The sequence below is a fragment of the Coffea eugenioides genome, chromosome 11 (genome assembly GCF_003713205.1).
Source record: "Coffea eugenioides isolate CCC68of chromosome 11, Ceug_1.0, whole genome shotgun sequence".
Classification (NCBI taxonomy): Eukaryota; Viridiplantae; Streptophyta; class Magnoliopsida; order Gentianales; family Rubiaceae; genus Coffea; species Coffea eugenioides.
In genome coordinates this window covers 37,780,132-37,806,200 of record NC_040045.1, presented here as the reverse complement: position 1 = coordinate 37,806,200, position 26,069 = coordinate 37,780,132, and the positions used below count along the sequence as shown (strand labels likewise).

Below are 26,069 nucleotides of genomic sequence, written 5' to 3'. Positions count from 1 at the left end.
GTCACTAACTGCAACATTTTCAGATGAAGGAATGAACAATCAGCCGATGTCACTTGAGAACTAAGAGGTTCCTGATACATATGAATATTCTACTCAACAAAAAGAAAACTTAAATTCGTAGTAGTTTGATTATTCTTTATACCTAAAATTCTAATCCGTAAATTCCTGGTGATGTAATTTATTTTATGTTCCAACTTGTGGCACAAGTGGAATCATTTACTTTTGGATATGACAATACAATGCACCTAAAATCCCTTGTCCATATGTCCCACCTTGTTTGTCCGATTTTCTCTCCAATCACCAATACAATGAACAAGATTTCATCGCTTGGTCCATGTTTTCTCCAAATCGAAAAGTTGAACCAAATGTGTTTTGGTTGAATTTATTGAATCAGAACGTTTCGTGGTCCAGACACTAGGGAGTGGCCTTCTCACTTCTCAAAAGTTTTAACTTGAAAATGGAAAAAAGAAATAAAAAAAGGAGGAGGAGGAAAATAAGTTCTTTAGAGATGGCGAAAGAAATAGTAGTAGAAACAAGAACCATAACATATGCTATTGGGCGATGTATAACTTATTTATGTACATATATTTCATGTGTTATATTTTTGAAAATATAAGATTAATTAGAGAAAATAAATAAATATAAAGGCGGGTAGACAAGATTTAATGGAAAAATGTAAAGGAGGATATATATATATATATATATATATATATAGTAGGTTAGGTGAATATTTGGTGTGCTAGGGCACCCCGTTAAAAAATTCCATTTACGTATATATAGTAAATAATGGCAGATTTTACCTCATCAATGCTCATGATTACTCTCCCAAGCAAAATACTTGGACAGAATTCTGAGTTATAATTTCCCTTGTTCTCCGTTAAAGATTATAACCCACTTGAGAGTTGAGATTCGCTTAATAAAGTACTTTTACACACTTTTACTGTCTTTCTAACCCACTTGATAATTTTTACTGCGCTATCATTAAGATATATTTCACATGTTATATTTTGTACTATAAATTTATCAACATTGTCAAATTTCAATTCTTTTTGTAATTTGGAACAAATTTCTGCTTTTAATAAAAATCTGTATCATTGACTTGGGATGAAACAAGAATTAATTAAATACTCAAACCATTTAAGGATATGCATTATCTATAATTATTGGGATTAAGTAATATTATAAAAATAGTTATCTTTATTAAAATCGCAATGACTCAGAGATCATCTCTTAATTTCCTTGTGTAAAACAACTATAATGTTATTCACTTTCTTCATGAGTTATTCTGAGTCAAAAAAGGTTGTTGTACAATAACTATTTTTCATTAATATATTACAGGTAATCAGATCCAAATGGTTATACCACTTCTTTTTAAAAAGGCTTGGTCATGTTGACTAAACCAACTTCCAATAATAAAAAAAAGCTAGGAAAATTGCATTCTATAATAAGTAAAATTTACATGCAATCAGTAAAATCATAACCATACGGGAAAAAGTTAGAAAACTCTAAAATGTACTATTTTTATGCCTTTTCTTTATCTGTTAGAATAATAATCACATATTGAGAAGAAACGATGTATTAATAAAATGGTGTGAACTGTACAAGAACAGTATATCTGTATTTACTTTATAGTCTACTCGAAAATAGGAATACCTAATACAACTAATGTAAATAATAACACCATTTGTGGAAGTCAATCTTCAATCAAGGATTCGAAACTAATGCAATGAATGCGGAAATTAACAAAATACAATGTAGACATTGATACAAAAAATGTGGATACAACAAAGACATTAGCACTAGCTATTTAAGTCCAATTGCACAGGTAACTCTTAACAGACATTTCTTGAATTCTGTCGAAAAAAGAAAATCACAAGATTTCTGACATCACAAAATATTCACTGCTTTTTCTATCATTCATTTTTGCAGTTTCATGCAATTTGGTGACTGGAATTTATCATGTTGATGTAAAGAACGAACTCCCACCAAATTCTCCACCACTATGGGTTCATTTGCAGGCTAACTCAGAGGATTGGGGAAACAAAACAATCCCAGTTGGTGGTGTTTATCAAGCCATCAGAACAGTGGATGATGTACTCTACATCAACGGTCGTTTTGCTTGGAACGGAAAATATCAATTTTTTAATGCTCTTAATGCGCCCCCGTCCCCAATCAGTGGTGATACGAAATCTTGGACCGTTAAACAAGATGGTTTTTATGTTCTTTCAATCAGTGGTTTGCAGAAGAAATATGATTGGAAAAATGATGAATATTGAAAAGTAAGATGCTTATACCAGAATGCATCATCTCTATCGTTGTACATTCATATGGATTATAAGCTTTGAATAAAACAATTTGTGTAATAAATAATTGTTCCCTTTTTGTTTAATTTTTTTGGAGTTAATGATTCATCATCTTTGCTTTTTAGAAAGGGTTAAATTACTAAAAAGCCTCGTGTAGTTTGTCGAATATTCAACTTAATTCTCTATAGTTCGAAAATCTACATTTCAGTATCTCGTGGTTTTAACTAAATTGAAACTTGAACAGAAATCATCTAAACTAATAGTTATATGTGAAATGTCAAAATTATCCTTTATAAATAATAGGATTAAATACTGAAAAGTCCCTTGTAGTTTACCGAACATTCAACTTAATTTCCTATAGTTTGGAAACCTATATTTTTGCCCCCCATGGTTTTAATTGAATTGAAATTTGGGCACAAAATGTCTAAACTAATGATTATACGGGAAGTGTTAGAATTGCTCTTTCTAAGTAATAGGATTAAATACCAAAAATCTTCAATGGTTTGCCAAATATTCAATTTGACTCCCTATGGTTCGAAAATTTATATTTTAATAGCTCATGGATTTAACTAAATTAAATTCATTGCATTAGCCTTCTCCTTATCCATTCAAACAGTCCTACCATAGCCATTTCCCTTGCTAAAAGAACGTTGTTGTTAAAGGACTCATTAAAATTGTTTATAATAAGGGGCTAGAATATAGGCTTTCAAATCATAAAGAGTTAAGAACATAGTTGTTAAAGAACTTATTGAGATTGTTTACCAAGAGGGGGCTAGAATGTAGGTTTTTGAAGTTGTTAAAGGATTCATTGAGATTGTTTACCATGATGGGTTAAAATGTAAGTTTTCGAATTATAGAGAGTTAAGAATGCAGTTTTTAGAGGAGTTATTAAGATTGTTTACCACCACAGGCTAAAATGTAGGGTCTTGAGCCACAAGGAGTCAAGTTGAACGTTCAATAAATTACAAGGGGCTTTATGGTATTTAGTCCTATTATTTATAAATGACAATTCTGACATATTAGTTGAGACGGTTTTTGTTCAAGTTTTAATTTAGTTAAAATCACGAGATACTAAAATGTAGGTTTCTAAACTATAAGAAGTTAAGGTTAATATTTGGTAAACTACAAAAGGCTTTTTAGTAATTTAACCCTTTTAGAAATGTAGTATAAAGTACCAATGAGTTCCTTGCCAAAACATGGTTTTCCTCCCTGTGTTTGTCACGTGCAGGGTTCCCTTTTATTAAAATTTTTTTTTGGAGTTAATGATTCATCATCTTTGCTTTTAGTCAAGTAAACTCTTGTTATGGATGACTTGATTGTCTATTATTCATGAAATTGACGCTGTGGATTTGGTGATGAGCCAAGTGATCATTACATCTATATGGAAATGAAAAGGGTATATTTAATTTGCTAAGATTGAGGACTAATGGATTTGAATCCAAAGGTAAAGAATTACATGAAAAAATTAAAAGTTAAGGGACTAAAAAGGATTATGGCAATATGGACTTCAGCCCAGAATGGACATTCATTTTTAGAGGTGCAGTTTCTTGGTCCGATGAATTCTACGTAGGCACTAAGCTGCGACTATTTATGGCATTTGGCAGGCTCAAAATTGAGCAATACTAATGGAAAAGGTAACATGGTCATCTAGCATTGTCTTCAAAGAGACTATTGATGGAGTCCAATTCGCTGTCATGCGTTGGTGCGAAAAAAAAAATATTTTTTTTTTTCAAAATCCAATTCAATTTACTTGAGCTGTCATTGTAATCCGCACATCATTCATATTTAAACAATGAAAATCATAACTGGTCCGACGAGGCTTTTAGAGTTTTCCTCGCTATCAAATTTAAGGTTCGAATCTTATATGAGATAATTGGAGACAGAAAGGATGTGGGGTGGAGTGAAAGGGTAAATAATAAAATAATAAAAAATGACAAATTTGTTGTATTTATTGTGCAAGTTTAGCGCTCTATTAGTCAAAATTAACTAAAACATTATATCTTCAGACTTATGCACTGTTTGATAATTCAATTTATCACTTAAATTTAATGAGTTTAGATCTTAATATGTTCAAATGCATTTGATAACAAAAAATAAAATATCTAAATTAGTTAAGTGACGTTGAATTTTTCAAACAAAACTTACTCCAAAAAATAAGTGATAAATTATTCACTTATCATTTAATATAATAAGCATTCAAACATATCAAATTTAGTACTTAACAATTCAATAATTTAATGATTTCAAATTTCAAATTTTAGATTTTAGATTTTAAATTTTAATTTTAAAACTTCAATTTTATCAAAACACTCCGATTATATTCATATCAACTACTGATGCAGTCACTTGTTGGGAACGACTTCACTACACATCTAGAGGCTGACCAAAATTCAGGTGTACTTTTATACCTCAAAGAAATTTCACAAAGGTTAGCCAAAACTTTCACCTTTCTTCACAAATTTCAACTCCCAAGGATTTTTCAACTGGTACTGGGGTAGTCACTTGTTGAGAACGATTTACTACACATCTAGAACCAGGTTGACCAAAATTCATGTGTACTTTTATTCCGCAAAAGAAATTTCAGGGGTTAGCTAAGACTTTCACCTTTCTTCACAAATTTCAACTCCAAGGATTTTTCAACTGGACGCCAAATCTGGAAGAGAACGTATAATACTAATCAAATATGAATCACAGAACTAAATAACGTATACAGTTCTCAACCTGTACCACACAAGAAGCTACCTAGTGTTCGTCATAAATGGGGGCGTCAAATTATTTTGTTACTTAAACATTGCGTGTCAAAATGAAGCTCAAGAAATTGATTAAAAAACTGTATTAAGAATATTCAAGAAGTCTAAATCTACTTCTTCCATTGGTTCAGCCCCCTGAATTGAATAACAAACTGAGGAGACAAGTTTGAGAAACATGGTGTAATAGTTGCATGCATAATTAGTCAATTACAGATTTCGTACACACTATCTATGCCTGCAATAAAGGACATATATATATATCAAATCAATATTATCCCTCATCTTATCATTGATCTACTTATCTTCGCTTCTCTATACATCATCTTTATTTGTGTACAAAAATCGTAGTATTGTTCAATTATGTATTCTTCTCATCCAAATGAGTTTGAAAAATATCACTCTCCCTCAGCTCCATCGGAAACCATCACCTCTGGTCAGCCTCCGCCACAGGCATTCCACTCAATACCACAAGCTACATCTATGGTGATAATACTCATCAAACACCATCTCAGTTTGAGAGTAAAACTCCAGGATTCTGGTCCACTGGTCTTTTTGACTGCTTCTCGGATGTCCCAAATTGTAAGAAACCATCTTCAATTTTTTCCTTTTTTTTGGTTTTTAAATATTTTCCCATGTTTCTAGATATTAAATGGTAACGATCATAATCTTATGAGATTTATTTAACACCTTAATTAGAATTAGTAACTAGTTAGAATATCGAACCTATGATATCTGCATTAAGCACCTACCTATCACACTTTACAGTCTCCATGATGTTATTTCCAGATGAGTTCCAGTATTACGAGATAATTACCATTATGCCAAAATTTGTACTCAGAGCCTATATAGTTTACATATTGGTAAAATAACTCTTTTCTCGCTCTATCTCAGAGTATCCATTCACTAAAGAGGGGGAAAACAAGAAATAAAAACTTGATATACAGCATTTTTTTTTCTTTTGCCAAGAAAATATACCATGTTATTCTGATGCTTATAGTGTGTTTTTCTACTTTATTACAGGTTGCTTGACTTGTTAGCTTCCATGCATAACGTTTGGGTTTGTGGGCCAGCCCATTTGTGGGCCAAACCACAAAACCAAACAATTCAGGTTTAAGTCAAGGTTGACTTAAAAACAAAAAGAAAGGGAGCAGCCGCACGTTGCATTCTGGCTTTGGTCTGCATGAGAGAAAAAAAGCCAGCCGCCACTTTTGAGAGACGCGAAGACAGAGAAATAGCTAGAGAGAGAGAAACTTTAAGGTCTTGATTGGAGGGTGATTTGAAACCCGATTGAGACGAAATTTTACACATACGATCCTCTTGTCAAGCTCTACTCATCTACCAATTCAGATTTCAGATTTTCTCTTCGTTTGGTAACACCTTTCCAAACTCACTTCTTTGACAGTTGTAGTTTTTGGAAGTGATTTTGTAGCAATTTTACTTGATTGGTGGTGGTGATATTATTGTCGTCCGAATATTTCGGATAGACCTGTGTATTCCTATTATTGTGATAGTGGAGATTTTGACTGGACTAGGTCCCGTAATTTTTTTCAATTGGATTTTTCACGTAAAAATCTTGGTTTCATATGCCTTCTATTTTTCTTGCATTTTATTATCACTGCTGGTATTATTACTTGGTGATTTGATTTGTTCCTGTTTTAACTGGTATTTGGGGAAAGAGAAATTTGTCCTGGGCTAACTCTGATATTGTGTGCCGGTACTGGTACCCCTTTCCCAACAAGTGGTATCAGAGCAGTCAGGTTAGGCTGCTCATTTGTACTGGTTAAAAATGGATGATTCTGATAGTGGTTGCATGATAAAATTGAATGCCACTAATTATTCAATTTGGAAACCCAGAATGGAAGACTACTTGTATTGTAGAAATTTGTTTGAACCTGTTCTAGGGGATAAAGACAGACCAAGTGATATGAGTGATGAAAAATTGGCTGTTACGCACAGGAAAACTGCTAGTAATATTAGAAAATGGATTGGTCAAACTATTTTTCAACATTTTGCTAATGACACCAAAACTGATGTATTTTGGAAAGGGCTTGAGAGTATGTATGAAAGGAAGACCGGTTTGAACAAAACTAGTTGTCTGAAGCAGATTACTCGGATGAGATATAAGGATGTGGAAGATATGACTGAACACCTAAATAATTTTCAGGGATTAATAAATCAGGCAACTACGTTAAATTTGAAATTGGATGATGAAGTGCAGACTTTATTATTATTCAGTTCACTACCGGATAGTTGGGAAACTATGGTGGTCTCCGTCAGCAATTCATTTCCAAATGGTGTGTTGACCATGGCTATTGCAAAAGAGGCCGTGATGAATGAAGAGTTCAGGAGAAAGGAACAAGAAATTGTCTATGAGTCCCAGGCCCTGGTGACAGAAAAGAAAGAAAGAAGAGGGAGAAGCAAAAGTAGAGGACCCCACAATAGGATTGACAAATCCAGAGGCAGGTCTGAGTCGCAAAAAAATGTTGCATGCTATTATTGTAAAAAGAATGGACATTATATGAAGAAGTGCAGAATCCTAAAACGGGAATAAGCTGAGAAAAAGGGTAAGGCGAAGGAAAAAAGTGATGAAGAGACTACAGCAGTTGCGGCAGCTCATGATGATATGTTTGTATTCTGTGATGATAGTCAGGTGAATATTATTCATTATGACAGTGGGTGCATCCTACCATATTACTCCTCACAGGCATTTCTTCTCAATCTACACCGAATGAGTTTTGGATATGTTAGGATGGGAAATAAGGTCTCATGCAAAGTTGTTGGCATGGGAGACGTATATTTGGATACAGATATCGGGTGCCAGCTGATATTAAAAAATGCTCGACATGTCCTTGATATTCGCCTTAATCTTATCTCTACAGGAAAATTTTACGATGAGGGTTACCATAGCTTGCAAGGTGGAGGCAAATGGAAACTCAGCAAAGGAAATTCCGTTGTTGTTAGAGGAAAGAAACAGAGTACCCTCTACTTGATGCAAGCCAAGTTGGGGAAGGGAGAAGTCAATGTAGTTCGTGATTCATTAATTGACCTGTGGCATAGGCAATTGGACACATGGGTGAAAAGGAGATTCAGACACTTGTTCGCAAACAGCTCCTACTTGAAGTTAGAGGTAATGCACTTAAATCTTGTGTCGACTGCATTTATGGGAAACAACACAGAGTTGCATTCAAAAATTTTCTTCCATCTAGAAAATTGAATCCGTTAGAATTGGTACATACTGATGTTTGCTATATGAAAGATAAGTCTCTTGGTGATGTTATTTATTTTGTAACTTTTATTGATGACTTTGTTAGAAAGATTTGGTGTTTTGCTTTGAAATCCAAAAATTAGGTTTTGGATGTGTTTAAAGATATTCACAGCAAAGTTGAAAGAGAGACTGACAAGCAGTTAAAGTGTATTCATGCTGATAATGGTGGTGAGTACAGAGGAACATTTGAAATCTATTGCAAGTCCCATGGAATCAGATTAGATAAAACTGTACCAAAAATTCCTCAAGAGAATGGAGTAGCAGAGAGGATGAACAGATCCATCACTGAGCGGGTCAGATGTATGCTCTCTAATTCTAAATCGCCAAAACCCTTTTGGGGTGAGGCAATGAGGATTGCAGTTGATTTGATAAATCTTTCTCCATCAGTTCCTCTAGATGGTGATATCCCAGAGAGGGTATGGACGGGAAAAGATGTGTCCTTTAAGCATTTGAGAGTTTTTGGTTGCCGGACATTTGTTCATATTACCAAGGATGAGAGGTCAAAACTTGATGTAAAATCAAAACAATGCATTTTCTTGGGTTATGGACATGAAGATTTTGGTTATAGGCTGTATGATCCTATCGAGAAGAAGGTAATCAGGAGTAGAGATGTTATCTTCTTTGAAGATCAAACCATTGAAGACATTAATAAAGGTGATAATTCAAAATTCTCAGACGACATTCCTGCTAGTTCAAATTCAGATTTAGATCCAATTCCAGTACCTGTTGATTTTAATCAAGGGGGAGTTGAGATAGAGCAGAGAGAGAATGTTAATGATGGTGATAATCCTACTACTGATGAATCTGAACATGAAACACCACCTACTCCACCACCGCCACCACAAGATGAGATTAGGAGATCTACCAGCGAGAGGAGACCTTCTAGCAGATATAATCCTCATGAATATTTGTTGTTAACAGATCGAGGAGAGTCAGAGTCCTACAGTGAGGCTTTAGAACATGAGAACAAAGAAAATTGGTTACGAGCCATGCAAGAGAAGATAGTGCCCCTGCATGAGAATCACACTTATGAGTTAGTGAAACTGCCTAAGGGCAAGAGAGCTCTAAAGAATAAATGGGTTTACAAGTTGAAAACTCAGGAGCACAGCTCACAACTAAAGTACAAAGCAGGATTGGTTGTGAAGGGATTTAGTCAAAAGAAGGGTATAGATTTTGAAGAAATCTTCTCTCTTGTGGTAAAAATGTCATCAATTCGAGTTGTTTTTGGTATTGGAGGCAGCTTGAATTTGGAGATTGAACAACTTGATGTGAAGACAGTCTTCCTACATGACAACTTGGAAGTGAAGATCTACATGGAGCAACCGGAGGGGTTCAAAGAAAGTGGTAAAGAAAATCTTGTATGCCGTCTCAAGAAGAGTTTGTATGGGTTGAAACAGATACCAATGTGAATTAATTATTATTATTTTATCATTTATTTTATTATTAATTTTTCCTATTACTTAACACAATGTGAATTAATTATTAGATTCTACTCACTTTTAGTATTTTACATATATTTCAGGGAGTAGAACGAAAATACCATAATAAGTGCCGATTTGACAGTTATCAGGAAAGAGTTCAAGTAGCAGGCATCCAGGGCATTTTTGGAACAAGGAGATACAAGTCCTTTTTGGTAATTCGCAGAGCGCAGCATTAAAAGGAGGAACGAAGGGCTGAAGTAGAGAGTCTTCTTCTTCCTCTCCGGAAGGGGAGCCGCCGCACATTGGAGAGCTTTCCGTCTTGTAGCTTAGCCGCAGTTGTTGACTTTTCTTCTTAGTTCTTGTTAGCTAGTTTCTTTCTTACGTATGAAGATTGCTGAGGAGCTTAGCTTGCGATTTTCCTTTTGAAGCTTTTGATTAGGACTTCCCTGCGCATGTCAGGAGCAAAGAGGACAGCTTTGACTTTTCTTCCCCTTTAGTTCTTGCGAATTGAATTCTCCAAATATCCGTGACAATGGCCGCGGCTCTCTTTACAATTTCTTGTGGGCTTTGTTTAGCAACAATGAACTAATTTTCCTTGTCTAGTTAAGGGACAACGGATGCTTTGGGTCGCCTAAAATTGTGAGATCGTTTTAATTTAATCTTTTCCTTTTACTTATTGGTATCCGCATATTTCTTGATTGCTATACTTATGGTTATTTAATTAATTGATTGTCTTGGATCCAGATAATTAGTTGATTGGGTAATCTATTGTCAATTAGGGCATTAAATCCGTAATTGTTTAATTGCTCTAAAATAGTGACAACTGGCATGATTAGGTTTGTGTCAGGGGAATACGCGGGCTAATCTAAAATAACCCTGGTAGTGCGTTATTTGGTTAGAATAGGGCTCCTCTAATACGTAAGGCAATTGGGGAATTAAATTCTACGGGCGTACCTAGGATTATTTCTCAATTAGAGCAGTGATTAACGGGCGTACCTTGATCACCGACACAGTAAGGAGGGGTTGACTGCCATCGCTTGTTTGGCAGTTATAACCTATTTATTAGTAAATAATTGGAATTGCCTTTGCTTATCGATGATCAATTAGGTGCACCATTGCTGAAGTTATTCCTTGGCTAGATCCTTAGTTATCATTTATTTGATTTTAGTATTTTGTTATTTAATTTTTAGTAGTTTCTTAGATTTTAGTTGAATTTCTTTGATTGTCACCTTCTGCATAAAAACACCCCCTTTGTTACTGTGAACTTGAAAAGAAACAGTTACTCCCAGTCCCTGTGGATTCAACCCTGCTTACCACTATCTACAGAAATTACCTTTAGTTTGAGCAGGTTTTATTATTGCACAGGCATCGACAACCTGTCAATTTTTGGCGCCGTTGCCGGGAACTGGTGTCAGATTAATTTGTTTCCTTTTGAGTTCATTTTGTTTTCATTTTTTATTTATTTATTTTTTTTTCTCTTTTCTTTTTTTTGATATAGTTTATGGCTTCTAACACTCCGTATTTTGGTGATGTATTGGATTTTATTTCCAGCCAAGGCGATGAGATTTGTTTTTTTCCTGAGTTTGCATATGCAGAGGCACTAAAATCTATTAGAAAAAGAATGGCTGCTGCAACCTGTAAAATTTGTTATGCCAGGGATCATTCAACCGGTATGTGCCCCGAATATCAGGATAATCTGAGTGTCCCACTCAAAAATTATGAAGATTTTTCACCCTGGTCTCAAACGTGGTATAACCCTAATCCAAACGGGTATGATCAAGGATGGTGGGATAACTCCAGTTATGATTATACAACAGGGCCAATGGATTTTCAACATCAAGAGTCTAAACAACCATCGTCCATGTCAGGTATGTCTTTTCAGGAATTGGGTGAATTATTTATTAATACATACAAATTCCAACAGGAGACACAAATGAGGAATGAGATGACGAAAGATGCAATGAGTTATCTGGCAGATCAACTATGCCATTGACATCCAGAATGAATCGATGGGCTTCTCAAATGGAAGAATTGCCCTCGAAAACCATTGTTGATCTAGAAGAAAATGAGAGTGCAATTTGCTTGACTAGTGATGAGGAGATGCAAGAGTGTCAAAATGAGAGATCTACAGATGCAGTTGAAAAAGAAGCCGAAAAGGAAGAAATGGAACCCCAACCGCAACCCATTCAAGTGAATGAATCCAGTGAACAATCTCCAAATGCGGTGACATCTTCTCCACTCCTTAATCAATATTTTCCTGACTCCTATTCTTCAATTCTTGTTACTGAAATTGATTTTATTATACCAGAAAATTTGAAATTTCATGACAGGAATAAGTTAAGAGTGGCAATGGAAAAATATCTTGAACCGAAGAATGCGTGTGATGGAGGAGTGAGTGGAGAATGCAGATCATTGTTGACTTGTTTAGCGCCATTCACTAGTCCATGGAAGCCCGTAGCTCGTATGCTCAAGGATTATTCTATTTATGAGGGTTATCAGGACTATATAGAGGATGAAGCAGTAAGACGAGCCACAAGATTTTATCCTCCATGAGCAAAACATGATAATGTCTAGCCAAAAACATTAAAGAAAGGCGCTCCTTGGGAGGCAACCCAATTGTTCCTTTTAATTGTTTGTTCATTTTCGTGTGGTAGTTTAGATGTGCTCTCCTTGAATTCGACTGATTTTGGGTTTCAATTTTCGTTTTTGCTGATTTATAGGTGCCCTTCAGTCATGACGCGCCCGCGTGGTGACGTGCATGAAGCTCACGATCAGAAACTTTTGGGAGCTCTCTTGCCCTCATGACGCGCCCGCGTGGTGATGTGCAGGAAGCTCACGACCAGAAACTTCTGGGAGCTCTCTTGCTCTCTTGACGTGCCCGCGTCACGTTCGCGGGAAAGGTAAGTGTTCAAAGAAACTCAAGAACGATTACTGATTTCCTGTTAATCACTACTTTTGAATTTCAAAAATAAATTTTGTCAAAAAAAAAAAAAAGAAATGATATATGAAAAAAATTTTCCACCAAAAAAAAAAAAAAAAGGAATTCTTTCCCTGAAAAAAAAAATCTAAAATGAAAAAAATGAAAAAGCAAAAAAAAAAAAAAAAAATTTTCAACCGTAGCTAGGTTTTCTCAATTTCAAAAAAAAAAAAAAAAAAAACAATTTTTTTTTCTTTTCTTTTTTTTTTTTTTTTTTCTTTCTTTCTTCTTTCTTTTCTTTTCTTTCTTTCTTCTACTCTGTTCTCCTGCTGGTCCGTCGCCCTGCTACCCGCGCACCTCCAGCTCAGTGCCGCCCTCTGCTCTCTCTCCACCACCAGATCTGCTCCCTCCACGTCGCCACAGCTGCCGTCCGCCGCGGTCCGTCACCGCCATCGCGCGCTACACCGCGCACCACCCTCTTCCTCTCCTCTCCCGCGCGCGCCAACCACCCATCGCCGCTGCCTTCCACCACCGCACGCCAGATTGTGCCACCACCAGCTCGATCTCACCGCAGCAGCGCCGCCCATCTCCCTCGCGCCGCCATCACAGCTCACCCGCCTCTCCACCGCAGCCGCTGCTGAAGTTCCCTCCGCTGTCTGCGCGCGCCACTCTAGCTCGCTGGTCCCTCTCTGCTCGCATAGCCAGCTCCGTCGCAGCTCCATCGCGAGCCAACGCCGCCACCGAAGCACTTGGACGCTGCCAACAGCCCCAGCCAACCTCGCACGCTACTCTCTTCGGTGGAGGTATTTGGAATTTATTCCCCAATTTCTTAATATTCATTGGTGCTGTCTGGTTTCTCAATAATTGGTATTGTTGGCCGTTGGGGGTTATTTCTTCAATTGTGTGGTAAACCAGTGGTACTGGTTGTGATATTTGACCCAGATCTTGTTCATTCCTAGTTTGCCATACTCTTGAGAATATTTGTTGAACTTTTGGGTACATTTGTCGAGTTTTTGGGTGGGCTGGATTTGTGAATTGTCATTTGCTAATTGGGAGGCAGCTTTGCTTGTGTTTTGATTGTTACGATTCTCAAGTGTTGGCAGTGTTAGTTGTAATTTTGGTTTACCGGTGATTTGGTATTGGTCGTGTGCGATTCCTCTTCCATTATTTGCTACACCAGTGGTACTGGTGGAGTAACTGAAATTGAAATTTGGTACCTCCTCTCCTTAACACCCGCTTGCTTATTTGGAACGTATGTTGCTGGGATTGATGATTGGAATCAATTGAACTCTCTGTTGGGACTTTGAGTTGATTAATCCTGTTTTTTTTGTTTGTTGAATTGGGAGCCTGTGCTGCTTGATTTGCTTGTTGAGGGTGGTAGAATTTCGTTTAATTGTTGGGGACATCCTGGTGATTGGTTAATATTGCTATTTTTGGGACCATTGTTTGTGACCTCAGTGGCCGGGGTTCCCAACTGGTGGATTAGTACATACTTGGGACTATTGCTTTACTACTGCTTTGATCTGCTATAGCATTTGTTGAAATTTCTGGGGATATTTGTTGAAATTTTAGTTGGACCGAGTTTACTTTTGACTGTAAGTTGGAGTTTTCATTACTTTGGGTCAGCCGTTAGAATTGTTTCATCAACTCTATGGGTGTTTTGACTCCACTAGATTAATTCTACTCTATTGGCTAACTGATTGGAAGCTGGAAGTTTGAGATTCAGTTGTTAATGTCAGAGTTTTCCAATACTATTGCTTGATTTGTTCACTTCTTGGGGCTCCTGCTACGGGTCAGTGCTGGGGGCCTTTGTTCAACTTTTGGGTGGAATTGTTGAGTTTTTGGGTGAGCTGAAATACTGTGATTGCTTGTTGAATTGGGGAGTTTCTATGACACTTGCTTGGCTTATTCATGTTGAGTGTATTTAATTGAAGTTTCTACTGTGATTTCGGTTGAGTTATCTCTGAATTGCCTGTTGACTTGGGAAACCTGTGCCACTTGCTTTGCTTGTCAAGGTTGGGTACATCCAATTGAATTGTTGGGCTGCATTAATTCTGCATTTGAGTAAATTAGGACCACTACTGATTATTGATTGCAATCGCTGCTTTGTTGGGACATTTGTATAGACCTTGGGTGCCTCACATGTACATTTTGTTGATTGGGTTTGCCATTTAAGTTGCTTCATTATCTGTGGGGTGCACCAATGGTACTGGTTGGGGTATTTTGACTAGATTTGGTAATTCTATCTGATTGGCTGTCTAATTGACAGCCAAGAACTTGTGACTGAATTGTTATTGTCAAATACCTAAACTCTCAATGTTGAAATTGCTGATCCTGAGTTAAGGCATTAACTGTCCAACTGGAGCTATTTGTTGAGATTTTGGGTGGATAGAGTTTTGCATTTGCTGGTTGAATTGAGTATGATGTCTCAGAACTTGGGCGCGTACTTCCACCACATTGGTTTCCTCCACCGTCCCCGCCTACCTCGTGGCCACTCAAAGAGGGAAGTTTCGTTGTCCTCTTCGCTTTAATTGCTTTAATCCCTCCATTGAGGACAATGTAGGATCTAGGTGTGGGGGGGACAGCTATACTAGTTCTTTATTTTTAGTTTGTTATTCGTCCACCTCTCGTTCATTTTTTTTCTTTTTAGTGATTGGCTCGTAAGTGCATGCCAAGGTTTGATGTTGGATTATTGCCTCTATTTCTGCTTTTGCCAAGTTTTAATAATAAAAGGGTATCGAGTTAATGTGGTTGAATCCAAAAATATCTCTTTGGTGAATATCGATGATTGTTTTACTCTTATAATTTTTGGTTAACTTTCCTAGGCATAGGGAATGATTATTGGCATTTTCATGTGAATTGGTCCGGTTATTAACTTTAGTTCTCCATGTTTGAAAATGAGGCTAGCTGATGCAAGTTTTCTTTTGGTTCTTGTGTTATATTAAGTTTTTGTGATTTGTAGCTATGAATAAATTGGACTGTACTCCGCTATTAGTTACTACTGAGTAACCGGGGATCTGCACCTAAAAGTGTTGATTCTCGCGTCAAAAAGTAGTAATTGCTATGAGTACGTGGTCACGTGGCGATAGAAGCTGAGTAACCGGGCTCCTTCATCTGGCCAATGTTGGAGTTCGCGTCAAAAGGCTCAAATGGCTAGCGACTAAGTCTTTTGTTACTATTGAAAAAAAAAGAAGAGAAAAGTAGAAAAAATTGTGGAAAGAAAAGTGAAGGTTGTGTTAGTGTGTAATAAAAGTCAGCTTGCCGTATTATGGATTTAATGTTGAGATTTTGGTTAATAGTTGGACCATTTGCTGATAAATGTTATGCGTCATTCCTTTTTCTTAGATTAGTTAACCTGAAATTGGAGGAATTTGTGGTTTAGAAGCTAACCGGAGTGATGTTTCTTGGATCTTGATCACTGATGCTTGATATATATTTTTCTTGATATCTTGGCAATATGATAGATAGAGTAATAGCCATTGTCAAATATTGGTGTTTATTTGATGTTCTCATGCTTGAGGACAAGCATGGTTTAGGTGTGGGGGGAATTGATAGGTTGCAATTTTATCATTTATTTTATTATTAATTTTCCTATTACTTAACACAATGTGAATTAATTATTAGATTCTACTCACTTTTAGTATTTTACATATATTTCAGGGAGTAGAACGAAAATACCATAATAAGTGCCGATTTGACAGTTATCAGGAAAGAGTTCAAGTAGCAGGCATCCAGGGCATTTTTGGAACAAGGAGATACAAGTCCTTTTTGGTAATTCGCAGAGCGCAGCATTAAAAGGAGGAACGAAGGGCTGAAGTAGAGAGTCTTCTTCTTCCTCTCCGGAAGGGGAGCCGCCGCACATTGGAGAGCTTTCCGTCTTGTAGCTTAGCCGCAGTTGTTGACTTTTCTTCTTAGTTCTTGTTAGCTAGTTTCTTTCTTACGTATGAAGATTGCTGAGGAGCTTAGCTTGCGATTTTCCTTTTGAAGCTTTTGATTAGGACTTCCCTGCGCATGTCAGGAGCAAAGAGGACAGCTTTGACTTTTCTTCCCCTTTAGTTCTTGCGAATTGAATTCTCCAAATATCCGTGACAATGGCCGCGGCTCTCTTTACAATTTCTTGTGGGCTTTGTTTAGCAACAATGAACTAATTTTCCTTGTCTAGTTAAGGGACAACGGATGCTTTGGGTCGCCTAAAATTGTGAGATCGTTTTAATTTAATCTTTTCCTTTTACTTATTGGTATCCGCATATTTCTTGATTGCTATACTTATGGTTATTTAATTAATTGATTGTCTTGGATCCAGATAATTAGTTGATTGGGTAATCTATTGTCAATTAGGGCATTAAATCCGTAATTGTTTAATTGCTCTAAAATAGTGACAACTGGCATGATTAGGTTTGTGTCAGGGGAATACGCGGGCTAATCTAAAATAACCCTGGTAGTGCGTTATTTGGTTAGAATAGGGCTCCTCTAATACGTAAGGCAATTGGGGAATTAAATTCTACGGGCGTACCTAGGATTATTTCTCAATTAGAGCAGTGATTAACGGGCGTACCTTGATCACCGACACAGTAAGGAGGGGTTGACTGCCATCGCTTGTTTGGTAGTTATAACCTATTTATTGGTAAATAATTGGGATTGCCTTTGCTTCGATGATCAATTAGGTGAACCATTGCTGAAGTTATTCCTTGACTAGATCCTTAATTATCACTCATTAGATTTTAGTAATTTGTTATTTAATTTTTAGTAGTTTCTTAGATTTTAGTTGAATTTCTTTGATTGTCACCTTCTGCACAAAAACACCCCCTTGTCACTGTGAACTTGAAAAGAAATAATTACTCCCAGTCCCTGTGGATTCGACCCTGCTTACCGCTATCTACAGAAATCACTTTTAGTTTGAGCAGGTTTTATTATTGCACAGGCTGACGACCTGTCACAACTCACTTGTAGGTCACTTTAATTGATATCAAAAGTCTACAAGTGAGAAAATAAAAGAAGACATGAAGAAGGTTCCTTACGCTTTGTCTGTTGTAGCATGATATATGTTATGGTTTGCACAGACCAGATATTACTCATGCAGTTGGAGTAGTCAGTCGGTATATCTCTAATTCTGGTAAGGACCGTTGGAATGCTGTCATTCTCAGGTATCTCAAGGGAACTTCTAGATTATGTCTATGTTTCGCAATGGTAAAACTATGCTAGATTGATACACTGATGCAGATTGGCAGTGATCTTGATAATAGGAAGTCCACATCTGAGTACTTGATGATCTTTGCAGGGGGAGCATGTCATGGCAAATAAGTTACAGAGTGTATCCCCTTTCTAGTACAGAGGCGGAGTACATTGCAACCATGAAGTATGCAAGGAGACTCTTTGGTTGCAAATTCCTTCAGGAGTTGGGTATGAACCAAGACAATTATAGTCTTTACTGTGACAGTCACAACGCTATCATTTGTGTAGAACTCTACATTCACTCTCATTCCAAACACATTGATGTGAGGTATTATTGGATTCAGAAAGTACTGGATTCCAAGTTTTGGTACTTGAGAAGGTGCATACAGATGATAATGGTGCTGATATGTTGACCAAGACATTGCCTAAGGAGAAACTCTTATTTTGCAGACAAGAAGCAGGTTTGGTGGAACCTCCCAAATGAGCTGGAGGAGGAGATTGTTGGGTTTGTGGGCCAGCCCATTTGTGGGCCAAACCACAAAACCAAACAATTTAGCTAGAGAGAGAGAAACTTCAAAGTCTTGAATGGTGGGTGATTTGAAACCTGATTGAGACGAAATTTTACACCTGCGATCCTTTTGTCAAGCTCTACTCATCTACCTGTTCAGATTTCAGATTTCCTCTTCGTTTGGTAGCACATTTCCAAACTCACTTTTTTGACAGTTGTAGTTTTTGAGAATGATTTTGTAGCAATTTCACTTGGTTGGTGGTTGTGATATTATTGTCGTCCGAATATTTCGGATAGACCTGTGTATTCTCATTATTGTGATAGTGGAGATTTTGATTGGACTAGGTCCCGTGGTTTTTCCCAATTGGGTTTTCTACGTAAAAATTTTGGTGTCCTGTGCTTTCTATTTTTTTTGCATTTTATTATAACTGCTGGCATTATTACTTGGTGATTTGATTTGTTCCTATTTTAACTGGTACTTGGGGAAAGAGAAATTTGTCCTGAGCTAACTCTGATATTGTGTGCCTGTACTGGTACCCCTTTCCCAACACGTTTGGACAAATTGCAGAAATTGTAGACAAAGGAACGACTCGTAAGTGAAGATATTAATAGAAAAAAATATATAAATATCGGATATATATAGTACCTTTGACACTTAGTAATTAATGCATTATTACGTTTATTACTACTACTTTTTTGGTGGTTTGCAACTTGTGCAGCAAGTGGAGGGTTTTATGGTCTGATCTGTCTTGCAACTGGTTGCGGATGCATTTACTCTAGTTTCTATCGTTCTAAGATGAGGCAGCAATATATGTTGCCTGAAAGCCCTCGTGGAGACTGTCTTGTTCATTTCTGCTGCGAATTCTGTGCCTTGTGTCAAGAGTACCCTGAGCTCAGAAACCGTGGCTTTGATATGTCTCTTGGTAAATTCTTTGTCTCTCTTTTAGTACGTATAGATGCCCTCAAAAGAAAACATTCTGAAGATATTTTAGTTTGACAAAGTATTTTAATTTTGCAAAAGATGTAAAAACTGTAATAAAAGCACCATATTGTTCTTTTATTCTTTGTTTAAGGACAAGAATAAAAGGTGGTGCCTATCTATTCTTGTTTGGAAAAAATATAAATTCACAACACAAAAGGTGAAAACAATTCCCGGGGGGGCTGGGGGAGTAGGTTGTAATATCAATGTGTTTTGGTGTACATTTGCTTGCCTCATATTTTTGTATGCTTATCTTATGCTCTAAGTGCACAGAATAGAACACGTCTACAATATAATATATCTGGAGAGATTTTTCCCAAATGCTACAAAAGTCGTAAATTTGCACCTTTGAACTTAAACAGCTTATTCATCTTTCAACTTAACCAGTTGAATTTGTCTTTTGATGGCCTCATCTCACACGTTAAACAAAGTCTAGGAGTGTAAACTAAAAATCATACTTGCACCGTCCCATTTACCTATATTGAATCAATTTTCTTAAATTTTATTCTGTGGTTTATGTGGCAACTTCAAATTGTTAGGTTGGGAAGGAAATATGGAGAGACAAAACGGTGGAGTGAAGATGGCACCAATATTTGGAGAAGGAATGAAAAGATGAGAACTGTTATGCAGCTGTTTCCATCCGGGGGCGGAAAGATCATATTGCAGTCTTTTGCACATTATTTTCTTGTTGAATAACTTTTGTTACGTCAACCCCTCAAGTTACAGCCTCTTGCTACAGAATAGAATATTCTTCCAAAATTCTTTGTCAAAATAACTAAGCTACATATTACCAGTTTGTATTAATATCCACCTAATAGTGTGAATTCTCAATAAACATAGTTTCAGTAATTTCTTCACAAATTTCAATTGGTATTTCTTGGCGCTCTTTAGTTTTAAAAAAAATTTAAGAAACAAGTTGTTTTAATTAGCATCTTTTCTATATTTTGCAAGTTTTATAAACAAGATATTGTACAAAAATAACAAATTGTGCACATGTTTTAAATTTAGAGTAAGTTTTTTTGTACAATGTCTGTATACAATATTTATTTTACATTAGCAGGTTTAGATCATGACACATAATATAAATTCAAATTTAAAATTCAAATCATACATATGTGTCGTGCATCTATAGTTGCTAGTGTAAAAAAAAAATCACTATACTATCAGTGTATAAAAATTTAATCTATAAATTTATGGATAACTTTTTAATACACTATCAGTGTACAATTTTCTTTACACTAGCAAGTTTAGATCATGCCGCATAATGTAAATTCAAATTTGAAATTCAAATCATGCATGTGTGCCATACAACCATAGCTATTCGTGTAAAAAAAAATTACTGTACTATCAGTGTACAAAAAATTAATCCTAAATTTATAGTCAAAATCATAAAAGTGAACCTTATATACACTGACAGTGTATACACTATCACCGCTAGATCCATGATACGTATATAAAAATTAAATTTTAAATTTAAATTTTGCATAGTTGTCTTTCATCCAGGACTGATAATAAAAATTAATCTAAATAATAAACTGTGCACATTTTACTCTAACAATAACGCAAAGAATGTGCACTACATCTCTTTTCATCTCTTTTAGAGAATAGAGAACAAATTTGTTCCTGCTAACTGGTCTAACCGGTAAATTTGTTGTGTATTAATTGAAGAAGGCCCAAATTGTTCCTAGCCAAGATGAATCACGCATTTAGCGCGGTCCGCTTTGAATTTGAAGGCAGATATGAAAATTCTATTGAATTTATAATAAATTTGTTCATTTTATTTAAAATTTTATGATATCTAACAGTTAAAAGAAAATGAAAATTCTGCTGTAGACCAGTGCTCTAGGAAACCTTGATACATATAATTATGGATCCCATATATGGAAGAAGTGAAGGAGGAATTGAGATAAAAAAGTTTAATAGCTAGTTTGGAAGTTGTGATTTAATGAGAAAAGAAAAGAAGGTGATAGAAGAGACATTATTTCCAGCGTATGGGGATTTTTGAGGGGTAGAAAAGGAAAGCGTATAATTTTGACGGATGGGCTCCTACTGTTGTGGTTATCAAAGTTTTCCACCCAAATGTGGGCGAAAAGTATCGGAAAAGCTGAGAATACCTAATAAAATTTTTCTAAATGCCAATTTTGTCTTCAAATGTGTATTGAACAAATTTTTATTGACACACACACATACACACACACACACACACATATATATATATATATATATATCCAAAATCATCCATTTTCCTACATTAACTCCCAAACAACATTAAAATCTCTTCTCTTCCTTTCTTTTCTTTTCTTTTCTTTCATAACTTAACATTTCCCATCTTTTCTTTTCTAACCTAAACATCCAAACAAACTATAAATTTTAGAGCGCCAACCATTGCTTAAAAAACAAATATATGAGAATGTCAATCAATCATAGACCATATTCTTTGTTCACCAATTTTAGTTGAGGAACTCTTCACAATTTTGTGGCTTGCAAATATGTTTTGGAGTATAAATTGGATCTCCTGATCTCATCTCCTTTTTTATCCAAAATATAGAATTATATTGGATTAAGGAGGTAGGTTTAAGGTTTTCTAGAGCACAAGACTTAGGAAATCCTTTTTTACACATTCGATGGTTTTCGTAATTTATTAATTACCTTTAAAACATATATAGTTTGGACATTCTTTAACTGAAAAACTTAAAAGTATTAGGACTAAATAGGATACTTTCATGACTTCTAAAAGATTTTACACTTTGCGTAGTTGTTTACAACTTCAACAGGAGCAAAGAAGGGGGAAAAATGAAAGCAAAGTGTAGAATTTATCCCTTAAAAAAATATAATAGTTTTGTGTTTTCATTAGTTTTCTTCGTCGAATTTACTAATGAACATTTCTAATTTCTTATAAAAATAAATTAAAAAAAAATAAAGAGTGAAGTTTCACCATTTTATTTTTAATAGTATAAGTGGGAGGGCTCAAACTCGGATGCTCTCACTTACACTCTCTGTTCACATAGATTTAGCATTTTTAATAAGGGAGAATTACACTAATCGCCCTTACATATCGTTGATGTGAAAATTTAATCTCTCAGATTGAAAATAAGCAATTTTAGTCCCCAAGAAAAAAAATGATTACTTTTCGTCCATTTTCACTTTTCCGCGACAAATCTTGGCAGAATAAGTAGCAAGCAGATAGGTGACTATTTTTAAGGTGTAAAATTGACAAATTTTAATGTTAACAAAAAATGTAGGGGACCATAATCCTTAATCTTTTTAATTCTTCTAAACACCTAACAGTTCAACACAGGTAGAACACCACAGGGTGATTGAATTTGTTTGCATGTTCAGAGTAAGAGGACGCGCCTGCTAAGGTATCAAATTATAAACAGTTAAAAAGATTGGTGAATAAAGGAGGGTAGATAAGTTTCCAACCCATTGATGATGAGATTTGGAGAAGCAACGTTTGGCAGAAGCAAAAGGAGGTCCATTCAGGTCCTATGTTTATTATGCGACAAAATGAGTATTGCGCGGCGATTAATGATGCTCAACAAGAACCTTTTCGTAAAGCACTTGCTATGGCCCAAGTCGACCAGAGCACCAGATAAAGAATCTTCCCTTCTTGCTTGCAGCTAGCTTTTATCGTTCAAGTTGTTTTCCGTTTAACACTGCCAACATTCACACAGCCGGATCATTTTGCAGGCTTTTTGCAAGTTGGTACTGTTTTTCAGGTTTGGATATTGCAAGAAATTGATATTAGGGATGATTGTTTTTTCTTCTTCTTCTTCAATGGTTGTGGTGTCTACTAATTTAGAGGTCAAAATCATGTCAATTTTGCCAACAACAATAGTGGTACTGGTGACATTGAAGATAACGATGCAAATGGAGGAGAAGCCAAGGAATATTTTCTTTAATCTTCTACAACTTCTCCACCAAAAAAAGCATTATTGACTAGGTGCAGATCTGCTCCTTATAGATCTTCATTACCGGCCAACAGGTTTTGGGGCTCTCCTCTAGAGACATCTGATAATAGTAATACAGAAACAAATAAGAACCCAAGAATAAGCTTCTGCAAATGCCCAAGGCCCCTAATAACCATGGAGATGAGGTGGTGGAATCAAGTAGTAGTAGCTGTCACGGTGAGAGTGGGAGTGAGGATTGGATAGTTCCAACAATGGTGGGGGAAGCAATGAAGCTACTAACACCGAAGAAATGGGACAAGAAATTCGTCCTTTGCTACTGACTAGGTGCAAATTAAACCACAAGAACAGGGGAAAGGCATAATCAGTAGCTAAATTAGTGTAGCAAAGAAGGGTTTGGAAGAATTGAAAGCGATTGAGGGATGATGGTCCCTTACATTTTTGGTGAAGTGAGTTGTCATTTTTACCTTTTAAAAATTGGTTACCTGATATGCTTGCAACTTATTCCGACCAAGAATTGCACGGAAAAGTGAAAATGGACTAAAAGTGATCATTTTTTGTTTCCCAGGAACTAAAATTATTCATTTTTATTTTAAGAGACTAAATTTTCACATCAGAAATATGTGAGGGATGACTGGCACAATTCTCTCTTTCAATAACTTTTTGCTGGTGCTCATTCTTTATAGTTATTAACTAAACATGCCAATGGGTAGGGTTTGGGTTGGATCCCTTTAATCCAGATCTAGACCCATTAAATTTAGTTAAACCTAAACCTCGACCCAGGCTTTTATGGGTTGGAAAAAATAGTCCAAACCCAGACCCTTTTGGATTTGGGTATCCATTATATTTTTATAAACACACCAAAGTAAAATATATTAAAAAAATACATAGATTTCAAAAAAAAATAAACACCGTCCAATTTTTATTTTTAAATAATAAAATTAATATTCAAGAAGTTAAATGCAATATTATGAACAATAACTACTATTGATTGCTTCTATTTATTTTTAAACCTTCAACTGTATCTAAGTCAAATCTTTCATTTATTTACCTTTACTTTTTCTCCTTTTTCTGAAAAAGTTTGTACTAATTACAATGACAACTAGAATTAGATTGAAAAAAGAAAATAATCATGAAATCTTACTGTATTCAATCAAATAACTATAGAATATTAGCATATTTTATAAATTTATTTATATATAAATTTAATTATATATGCATGGATCTGGATAAGATCTGGTATGGCTTCAGATTTAAATATGGATTATAGATAATCAGATCCTATCCTGACTCATAACTCTTTTATAAGATCTGAGTCTGGGTAGAGTTTGGATTTGAAAAATTAAATCCAAACCTACCCAAGACATCGGGTCTGGGTTGGATATGGATAAATCCATTGACATGCCTATTATTAACCCAGACAGCTATAATTGCCCTATTTTTTTCTATATTTGACTACTTTTTTTCTTTAATGAGAATAGATTAGGATCCTTAGTTCACGACCAATAATCCTTTATTGGGGACACAGTGCAGATTTCCTCTTAACTGAGAAAATATCTCATTCAACTAAACCTTGATTATAGGATTATTCATTCGATTTGCTTAACGAGTGCCTACTATTTTCATTTCGCCTTTCCATTTGGGCATATAGATGGAGAGATTATGGAGTCATTGTATCTCTCCCTCTGTCTCTCTTTTTGAAAAACACTGGACTATACCAAATGAAAAATTAAAGAAAGCTTAAAGTCTAGAAATTAGGTTTAATTATCTTTTGTTGCATACAGTCCGGACACAATGTTTAGAACAATAAAAAAAAATTTTGATAGAATTTTAATGACAACACATATATTGCGAGATTGATGAACTCGGAATTGCCAGGAAACTAAATACTAGATATCAAAATCTGCAGAATGATTAACAATGCGAATTTGGATATTATTATTAACTTCCTACCAATGATGGAGCCGGAGCAACTATTTCTTATGCCAAGTAAATCTAATTTGAATTTCCACCTCTGCATCATAGGTATAACATTTATTATTTTCATCCAATTCTAAGGGCCCCGTTTGGGGTTGCGATAACTTATTGAAAAGTACTTTTCTAATAGAGTTTTTAATAAAAGTACTTATTGAAATGCTTAAGTGTTTTTAAGTATACTGTTTGGAAATATAGTTCAACAAATACTTATTGTATTGGATAATGTGTGATTTAAAAATTTTTAAATGAATTTATCTCTTTATTTAGTTTATAACATAGGATAAAATGATTAAATTCAATATTTTATTTTTTAAATCACAAAAGCTACTCTAAAAGCATCAAATTTGAACTTTTGTTAAAACTGCTTTTAACATAAAAAATTTTACTCCTAATTTTATGGGATGATGTTCACCAAACGCTTTAAAAGTACTTTTAACACCTAAAAGTAATTTTTTTTTATAAAAAACACTGCAACCCCAAACAGAGCCATGGTCATTCAATATTGACTGGATATCTATTAATATAGCAACCAATAAAGTGCCATTAATTTGTTTTATGCTCCTCACGTCTATAAATTGCTAGCTGACAAGTTAATGGGAACCATATCAGTAATTAAAAGTTCATCTTCAAAATGAATGACACATGAATTAAAAGTAGTTATCTTCTTGCTCTGTTTGCAACATTTTACTATCTCCAGAGCTTCCATGTTTCTGCACTTTTTCCGATACCATTTGAAGTTTTTATAGTTAGCCAGCTTCCAGCAAATAGTAGTTTACTGCATATCCATTGTGCATCCAAAGATAATGACCTTGGAGATCACGATTTACATCGAGATGGGCAATTTAGGTGGCAATTTCGGATGAATTTCT

At 35.5% G+C, this 26,069-nt stretch overlaps 1 pseudogene; it reads left to right on the top strand.

Annotated features, from left to right (window-relative positions):
• Positions 1–508: 508 nt before the first annotated feature.
• On the top strand, positions 509–19,969 carry LOC113752507 (annotated as a pseudogene).
• The last annotated feature ends 6,100 nt before the right edge of the window (positions 19,970–26,069 follow it).